The following is a 9,521-nucleotide window of genomic DNA, read 5'->3' on the forward strand; positions in this document are numbered from 1 at the left end:
TCACTGAAGAAAATAATTCTTTAAAAATTAGAATTGATGAAGTGGAAGCTAATAACTCCATGAAACATCAAGAGACAATAAAACAAAATCAAAAGAATGAAAAAAATAAAAGAAAATGTGAAATATCTCATTGGAAAAGCAACTGACCTAGAAGATAGATCAAAGAGAGATAATCTCAGAATAATTAGACTATCTGAAAGTCTTGGGAGGACCTGGACAGCATCTTTCAGGAAATTATCAAGGAAAACTGCCCTGATGTCTTAGAAATAGAGGGCAAAATAGAAATGAAAGACTTCATTGATCATCCCCTGTAAGAGATCCCCAAATCAAAACTACCAGGAATGTTATAGCCAAATTCCAGAGTCCTCAGGTTAAGCAGATGATATTGCAAGTAGCGAGAAAGAAACAATTCAAATATAACTGAGCGGCAGGATAACACAGGCTTCAGCAGTTTCTACATTAAATGATCAGATGGCTTGATATATGACATTTCAGAAGGTAAAGGAGTGAGGCTTACAACTATGAATCACCTACCCATCAAAACTGGGGGGAAATGGATATTTCAGGGGAAAATGGATATTTAATGAAAAAGATGACTTTCAAGCATTCCTGACGAAAAGACCAGAGCTAAAAAGAAAATGCGAGTTTCAAAGGTAACATCATATACATTTTATTTCAATAAACACAGAAGACAGTGTAAAAATGCTCAGATGCCCTAAAGATTTCCAAGATTCTGATTAAAATCAATCTATAGTATCTTTCCCTGCAAGTAAAATACCTTTCTTTAAATAGAGAAATAATATTCTGAATTATAAATACTTTTATTTTTGCAGAAAATCTGCCATAATATTTTAATGAATAAAGATTTTCCACAAAACTGGCTTTTTCTATATGTTAAATTTTTTAAACAGTTCCACAACACAGTGTGCTAACTAGATACACAACAGATAATATAGTAAGAAAACACTCAACCTGATAAAAAGCTAAAATCTTCATTAATACACTGCAAATTGATATAACTAATGCTTTTTAAAAATATAAAAATTAAATGCTTTCCTAAAAAGAATTCCTTATTTTAAGGACTCATCTGAAAAATGAAGTTGCATACAATTTATATAAAAAGTTGTACAAGTAAACAGATAATATATATAAAAAATTGACTATTCTCAATTATCATTTGTCCATCTTTAATTCCCAATACTGTACCTTCTAATAAGTACACAAAACTTCAAACTCCTCTTCAGAAAAAGTTCCAGATTGTTTTTGGTTTTTTTTTTTTAATGTCCTTTACTCAAAAACAGTCTGAGCTCATGGCATGTTAATGCAGTGAAGAGGCCAAGCTTAATAAATTTACAATGCTACCTCTCATTAAAAAAAGCCTCCTGAAAAAGAGATTACACATCATTTAAAAAATATCAACCTCCTAAGGTCACTACATTAGAAAATCAAGGCTTGAAGACTTTTTCCATATAACATAGAAAACCACTGTGATAGCTTATGCACAGCATTGGTGGCATAGGAATGCTCTGTACCACAAGAATGTGCAGAGCTCCAGTGGTGTACCTACACTGATACACAAGGTTTGAACTGATTGTTACAATAGTATAACAGACGTACTACCAGCCCATGCAAAACACGTGAAAATATTGAGTCACTGAGTAGAATGCTTCATTCCTGGAAAAAAACAAAAACAGCAGTAAGTAAACTGCATCAAGCCAAACAATAGACCAAGCATATTTCCCTCAAAGATTTGTGCACACAGTATGATCTGAGGTATGATGTATCTAGCCTCATTATGTGCCACCATACCATATTTTCTTCTGGAATACATGCCAACACAATGGTTTAAATCTTTTGAATGTTAGTCATTCATATATTCTTATCTACCAGTCTTTTGATTTTTGAAAAGATTCAACTTCAATAGAATATTACAGAAACAAAATATAAATGCAGATATTTCTAAATGAAATTTGACTGGACTAAAACTGGAGAATATTTTTAAGCAAATATACAGTATGCAGGCAGACAAAGCAGGAAAATGACCATTCAATTGCATTATAAAAAAACTAAAATTTGGCTATTTCCAGAAAACTATTAAACACCTCGGCTAAAATGAACGTATAATGAAATTATATTCTAATACAGGACAAAAAAGTAAAAAAGTTTACAAGAATGTAAACCTTAACAGGAAAAATAAAATGACTTTTAACGATCATTCTCTTTGAAATGAGAATTTTAAAGTAGTAGAAAAGTGGCTACAAACCTATTTAGAGCATCAGACAGAGAAAAAAAATAAAAGCCCATTTCCATCTCTGTTATTATCATAAAATCCTACGTTTCTACAGGTCAAACTGTTAATAGCAGAAACAAAATTCTTTATAAAGATCAGATGTCCTGGACATAATTTTTTTTGTGTAGTTGCACTAGTTCTAAAGACTTTTCTGTTCTTGCCTACCTATTTTATGTATTCAATCTGAATATACACACGTACATGTGCATGTACATGTGTATTTATGTATGCATGTATGTATAAAGTCTCTTTTTTGTAACCCTTGATTATTGTTGGGTGTCAAAGGTAAGAAAAGCAAGATAAGGTACAAAAATGCAAAATTTTAACAGTAATAGCAATGTTTTTGTTCTAGCCCATAAGGATCTTGCATTTTTGCCCTTTCAGTGATTTGAAAAAAATCTTCATCTTTAATCTGGGAGTAGCAAGTCATGCAAGCAAAATTTGTCTGTAATGTGAGATCAAACATTTTCATTCTATTCTACAAGTTTCTCCAGAAAAGGAATCAATTTTAAGAGTTCATTGTCATTTTTATCCATGAACTAGTTCTCTCTAGGGATTCTGTTAGAAAGCTGGTCGTCAAAAGCTTGTCATGAATTGTCAATGTGGTAGTTTGTGAAAGATTTCTTTCAATGATTTTTAAGTCTCTTATGTACTTTTCTTGTACACACACTCAATGTTCATGGAAAGATCAATGCCTGACCAGTTGCTTTTTAGGCTCTACCATGTTCAGTAACTTGTCTTCATATACCTTCTTAGAAACAGTAAAAAGAACAATCTCATAAATTTGAGATATGTTTTCAAGGAATTCCCTGAAGAATGGTCGTAATCACATATAAACCTGATAAATTACATCTTGGAAAAGGACTGGAAAAGTGAGCACAGAATCTTCTAGTCCATTTAGCAGTGCACTAAAGTTTCATCCAAGTCTAAGACTAGGGAAAATTCTTGTGAATTTCTTGTTTTCAAAGAACTGGCTTCTTATTTAGTTGTTCCTTTGTCAATGGGGGAACATGTTTGATAAAATAATAGGGGCCAATTACTGCGCAATCATCTTCATAGGTTGCTTCTGCATGGACTGATGAATAACAACTATGTGGAGACACAGGTGCTTTAAGGGGTGGTATATCACAATCAGTTACTTCTTCCACTTTTTCTAAACCATTGTTTATTGTATGTCTGACTTGAACTGCTTGATTTGAATAAACTGTTCTAATCTGTTGATGTAGTTGTACTGGGAGTGATTTTATCTACTTGTTCCATATCAAACTGTTTTACTATTTCTTCAGTTTGTCCAGGGGAATCATATCCTGATGTTTCATTTTTATTTGTTGGTGAGAAAAAGTTGAAGACAAGAGAAGAAAATGATCCAACAATATAATCCTTAGACGATTCCCCGTGACATTATTACCTGCTAGTTTTTCATTTTGTTTTACATGTGAATTTGTCATTTCATAACTACCAGTCTCTCCATTTACTTGACTTTTCTGTTTTACTCAAGATATCTGTTTATTGGACTTTTCTCCTGTCTGAGGTTTGATATGATCAAGTTGTTAACTATATTGAGTTCTATTCTATTGCTCTTTAAAGGATTTTCTCTCTCTTCCTTGAGTGGGTTTTCCTTAACGAATTTTTCAATTGATGATAAGCCAGTTTCATTCTACTGTATTTTTTCTGTTCCTGTAGAGAAACTATCTCCAGTCTCTGAATGTTTCCTCTTTGCTTTGACTGCACATTTTGTATGAATTTGATTAGAATGCCAAGTTGCTTTCCAAGTTCTCAGCTTCATCTTTTATGGGTGCCACATGTAAAACTGTTGAATTGGTGATGATGGCTCACCTCCTAATGACTTCACATGTATCAGCTTCAATCAGCTTTGGTAAATAAAATAACTAACTTATGCCACTCAGATTTCTGATGCAGCTGAAAGAGTAACCTGCCTTTTCTCCTTAAATGTAGGTTGATAGTTCATGGCTCCACCCTCCAATCAGAGGGGCAGAGGGTCCTAATGAGGTGTGCTTTCCAAGAATGAATTGCATCATGCAAGATAATGAGATTTCCTAATGGTGAGTTTACTGGGGGCATCATGGAGAAGTCAAAGAAATCTAAAATGAGTGCAGCTGATTTTGACAGTAAAAATGTGTACTCAGATTCTGGTGGAGGTCCAGCTGGGCATTGTGTTGTGTCTCTCCTGCTTTCCCCACAACTGCAGCAGCAAGAGCAGCACCCTCAACCAGTTGACATTTCCCACCTACCCAAAATGTGACTTTCAAATATAAGTTTCAATAGAAGCATAAAAAAGTAAACAGAAAAGCAAAATCATAAGGGAGTCAGTAAGGTTAAGCTGTTCACATACATTCCAACATGGGAAGATGATACTTGTAACTCTTAAAAACTTTCTCATTATTAAGGTAGTTAGAAGAAGTATACACAGACAGTGGACATGGGCATGACTTAACTATAATGGGATGATATCTAAAAAAAAAGAAAATTAAGGGGTGAGAAAGAAGAATGCACTAGAAGAAGGAAGAAGTAGAATGAGGTAAAGTGTCTCATATAAATGAGGTGCAAAAGAGCTTTTTACACTGGAGGGGAAGATGGAGGGGGTGGACAGTGTTTAAACCTTATTCTCATAAGAACTGGCTCAAAGAAGGAAAAACATATACACTCTGTTGGATACAGAAGTCTTTCTTACCTTATGGGGAAGTAGGAGGAGAAATGGATAAGGAGGGGCTTACAGAAGGAGGGTGAATTGGACTAGGTGGTGGTCAGGAGCAAAACACTTTTGAGAATGGACAGGGTAAAAGGAGAGAGAAAAGAGGAAAAAAGAGGGAAAACTAGAATGGTAGGAAATACATAGCAATCACAACTGTGAAAAAATTATAGCATGTTTCTCTGATAAAGGCCTTATTTCTCAAATAAATAGAGATGAGTCAATCAAATTTATAAAAATACAAGTCACTCCCCATTTGATAAATGGTCAAAGATATGAACAGGCAATTTTCAGATGAAAAGCTATCTATAGTCATATACAAATACTGAAATCACTATTGATTAGAGAAATGCAAATTTAAAATCTCTGAGGTACTACCTCACATTTATCAAATTGGCTAATGTGACAGAAAAGGAAAATGATGAATATTGGAGGGGATGTGGAAAATTGGGGCACACAGACTGTTTGTAGAGCTGTGAAGTGATCTAACCATTCTGCAGAACAATTGAGAACTATGTCCAAAGCTATAAAATTGTACCTACCCTTTGCACCTTGCTATCCCAGAAAAATCCAAAAGAAAAAGGAAAATGAAAAAGAACTATTTGTACAAAAGCATTTCTAGCAGCTGTTTTTGTGGTTCCAAAGTATTGGAAACTGAGGGGGTCCTCATCAGTTGGTAAATGGCCAAACAAGTTGTAGTATGTGATTGTAATAGAATTCTATTGTGTTATAGGAAATGATTAACAGGAGGCTTTCAGAAATACCTGGAAAGACTTACATAAACATATTCAAAGTGAATTGAACAGAACCAGGAGAACATTTGGACATGATAATAGCAATATTATACAATGATCAATGGTTAGTGACTTAGCTATTCTCAGCAATATAATGATCCAAGACAGTTCCAAATGACTTATGATGAAAAATGCTATCCACCTTCAGAGAAAACTGAAGGAGTCTGAGTGAAGATTGAACCAAACTTTTCTGTATTTTATTTTTCTGTTGCTGTTTTCTGTTTCTTTTCACAACATGACTAAATGGAAATATGTTTGCATGACTGCACATATGCAACCTATATTGAATTGGTTGTCATCTCAGGAAGGGGGAAGAGAAAGGAGGGAGGGATGGAGAGAATTTTTTAAAGTATTTAATTATTTATTTTTAGTTTTCAACATTCAATTTTATAAGATTTTGAATTCTAATTTCCCCTCTTCCAAAGTCAGCATGCAATCTGACATAGGCTATACATGTATAATCATGTTAAACATATTTACACATTAGTCATGTTGTGAATGACGAATCAGAACAAAAGGGAAAAATCATGAGAAAGAAAACATAAAAAAACAACAAAAAAGAAAAAATGGTATGCTTCCATCTGCATTCAGACGCCATAATTCTTTCTGTGAATGTAGATAGCATTATCCATCATGAGTCTTTTGGAATTGTCTTAGATCACTGCAAGTCAATCCAAGTCAGTCATCACACAGTGCTACTGTTACTGTGTACAGTAGTCTTTGGGTTGTGCTCACTTCACTCAGCATCAGTTCAGATAAGTCTTTCCATGTTTTCCTGAAATCTGCCTGCTTACCATATCTTATGGAACAATAATAGTATTACATTCATAGACTACAACTTGTTCAACCATTCACCAACTCTTTGCCATCACAAAAAAAAGGGCTGCTATAAATATTTTTGTATAGTGGGTCCTTTTAAGGAAGAGAATTTTGAATACAAAGAGAATGTTAAAAAATGTCTTTATGTGTAATTGGAATTTTTTTTAAAAGAGAATTTAAGTTCCTTGAGGACAAGGATTCTTCAAATTTAGTCTCTGCATCTCCAGCACAAACACCCTTTTTCATAAAACTTAAATTTATTTATTTATTTTAGTTTTCAACATTCATTTCCACAAGATTTTGAGTTCCAAATTTTCTCCCCATCTCTCCCCTCCCCCAACTCCAAGACACCATGCATTCTGATTACCACTTCCCGCAATCTGCCCTCCCTTCTATCACACCCCTCCCTTCCCCTATCCCCATCTTCTCTCTTTTCTTGTAGGGCAAGATAGATTTCTATATTCCATTATTTGTATTTCTATTTCCCAGTGCATGCAAAAACAATTCTCAACATTCATTCCTAAAACTTTGAGTTCCAACTTCTCTCCCTAACTCCTTCCCCGCCCATCCCCACTGAGAAGGCAAGCAATTCAATATAAGTTATATATGTGTAATCATGCAAAAGACTTTCATAATAGTCATGTTGTGAAAGACTGTATTTCCCTCACTCCTATCCTGCCCCCCATTTATTCTATTCTCTCTTTTGACTTTGCCTCTCCCCCAAAAACATTTACTTTTAATTACTCTCTCCTCCCATTTGCCCTTCCCTCTATCATCCTCCCACATCTCACTTATCCCCTTCTTCCCTACTTTCCTGTAGTGTGAGATAAATTTTCATACCAAATTGAGTGTTCATGTTATTCCCTCCTTAACCCAAATGTGATGAGAGTAAGATTCACTTTTTCCCTCTCACCTCCCCACCTTTTCCCCTCCATTGGAAAAAGCATTTTCTTGAAGTTTTATGAGAGATAATTTGTTCCATTCCATTTCTTCCTTTCTCTTCCCAATATATTCCTCTCTCACCCCTTAATTTTACTTTTTTAGATATGATCCCTTCTTATTCAACTCACCCTGTGTCCTCTCTCTCTCTCTCTCTCTGTCTCTCTCTCACTATGTATGTATGTGTGTATGTATGTATGTATGTATGTATGTATGTATGTATATAATCCCTCCAACTACCCAAATACTGAGAAAAGTTTCAAGAGTTACAAATATTATTTTTCCACATAGGAATGTAAACAATTCAACTTTAATAAGTCCCTTATAATTTCTCTTTCCTGTTTACCTTTCCATATTTCTCTTGATTCTTGTGTTTGAAAGTCAAATTGTCTATTCATCACTGGTTTTTTCATCAAGAATGGTTGGAAGTTCTTTATTTCATTGAAAGACCATTTTTCCCCTGAAGTATTATACTCAGTTTTGCTGCATAGGTGATTCTTGGTTTTAATCTTAGTTCCTTTGACTTCTGGAATATCATATTCCAAGTCCTTCAATCCCTTAATATAGAAGCTGCTAGATCTTGTGCTTTCCTGATTGTATTTTCACAGTACTCAAATTGTTTCTTTCTGATTGCTTGCAATATTTTCTCCTTGATCTGGGAAATCTGGCATTTGCTATAATATTCCTAGGGGTTTTTCTTTTCAGATATCTTTCAGGCGATCAGTAGATTCTTTCAAAATTTATTTTGCCCTCTGGTTCTAGAATATCAGGGCAATTATCCTTGATAATTTCATGAAAGATGATGTCTGGGCTCTTTTTATGATCATGGCTTTCAGGTAGTCCCAGAATTTTTAACTTCTCTCTTCAGGATCTGTTTTCCAGGTGAGTTGTTTTTCCAATGAGATATTTCACATTGTCTTCTATTTTTTCATTCTTTTCATTTTGTTTTTTAATTTCTTTGTTTCTCATGCCATCTGCTCCATTCTAATTTTTAAAGAACTATTTTCTTCAATGAGCTTTTGAACCTCCTTTTCCATTTGGCTAATTCTGCATTTTAAAGCATTCTTCTTCTCATTGACTTTTTGGACCTCTTTTGTCATCTAGGTTAGTCTATTTTTAAAAGGTGTTATTTTCTTCAGCATTTGTTGGGTCTCCTTTAGCAGGTTGTTGACTAGCTTTTCATGATTTTCTTGCATCATTCTCATTTCTCTTCTCAATTTTTCCTCCACCTTGCTTATTTGGTTTTCAAAATCCTTTTTGAGCTCTTCCATGACCGCAGACCATTGCATATGTTTTTTGGAGGTTTTGGATGCAGAAGCCTTGATTTTTATGTCTTCCTCTCATGGTACGCATTGGTCTTCCTCATCTGAAAGGATGGAAGAAAATACCTGTTCACCAAGAAAGTAACGTTCTGTAGTCATATTTTCCCCCCTTTGGGGGGCATTTTCCCAGCCAGTTACTTAACTTTTGAGTCCTTTGTCAAGTGGATGGTATACTCTGGGAACCTATAAGTTCTCAGTTCCTCCAAAGTGGCACAGTCAAGCGAGAGTAGTGCTGCAGTGGCTGAAGTTGTCCTGTGCCCAGGTCTAGGGCAGGACCCTGCTCCCTTCTCACCCAGGTGAAAGAGCTTTCTTACTGACCTTTGAAGCTGTCTTTGGCATTTGCTGGTTGAGTAATCTGGGAACCACAGCTGCTACCTGGGATTACATGCCCTGAAGTCTGCCCCAATCCTGTCCCTGCTGTGCTGTATGACCAAGGCTGGGTTGCACTCTATTCTGAGCCTTGTGTGATAAACCTTTCATGCTGGCCTTCCAGGCTGCCTTGGATTGGAAATTTCTTTCACTCTGTCATTTTTTAGGTTTTACTGCTCTACAATTTGTTTAGAGTAATTTTTTACAGGTATTTTATGGACTATGGGAGGAGAGCTACAGCAGGTCCATCTTTCTATTCCATCACCTTGGCTCCATTG

The 9,521-nt window shown here is 35.1% G+C and overlaps 1 pseudogene; it reads right to left on the minus strand.

Annotated features, from left to right (window-relative positions):
- Nucleotides 1–2,697: 2,697 nt before the first annotated feature.
- On the minus strand, nucleotides 2,698–4,076 carry LOC140498248 (CTD small phosphatase-like protein 2 pseudogene; annotated as a pseudogene).
- Nucleotides 4,077–9,521: the final 5,445 nt, after the last annotated feature.

This window comes from Notamacropus eugenii, chromosome 4, assembly GCF_028372415.1.
Source record: "Notamacropus eugenii isolate mMacEug1 chromosome 4, mMacEug1.pri_v2, whole genome shotgun sequence".
In the NCBI taxonomy this organism is placed as follows: domain Eukaryota; kingdom Metazoa; phylum Chordata; class Mammalia; order Diprotodontia; family Macropodidae; genus Notamacropus; species Notamacropus eugenii.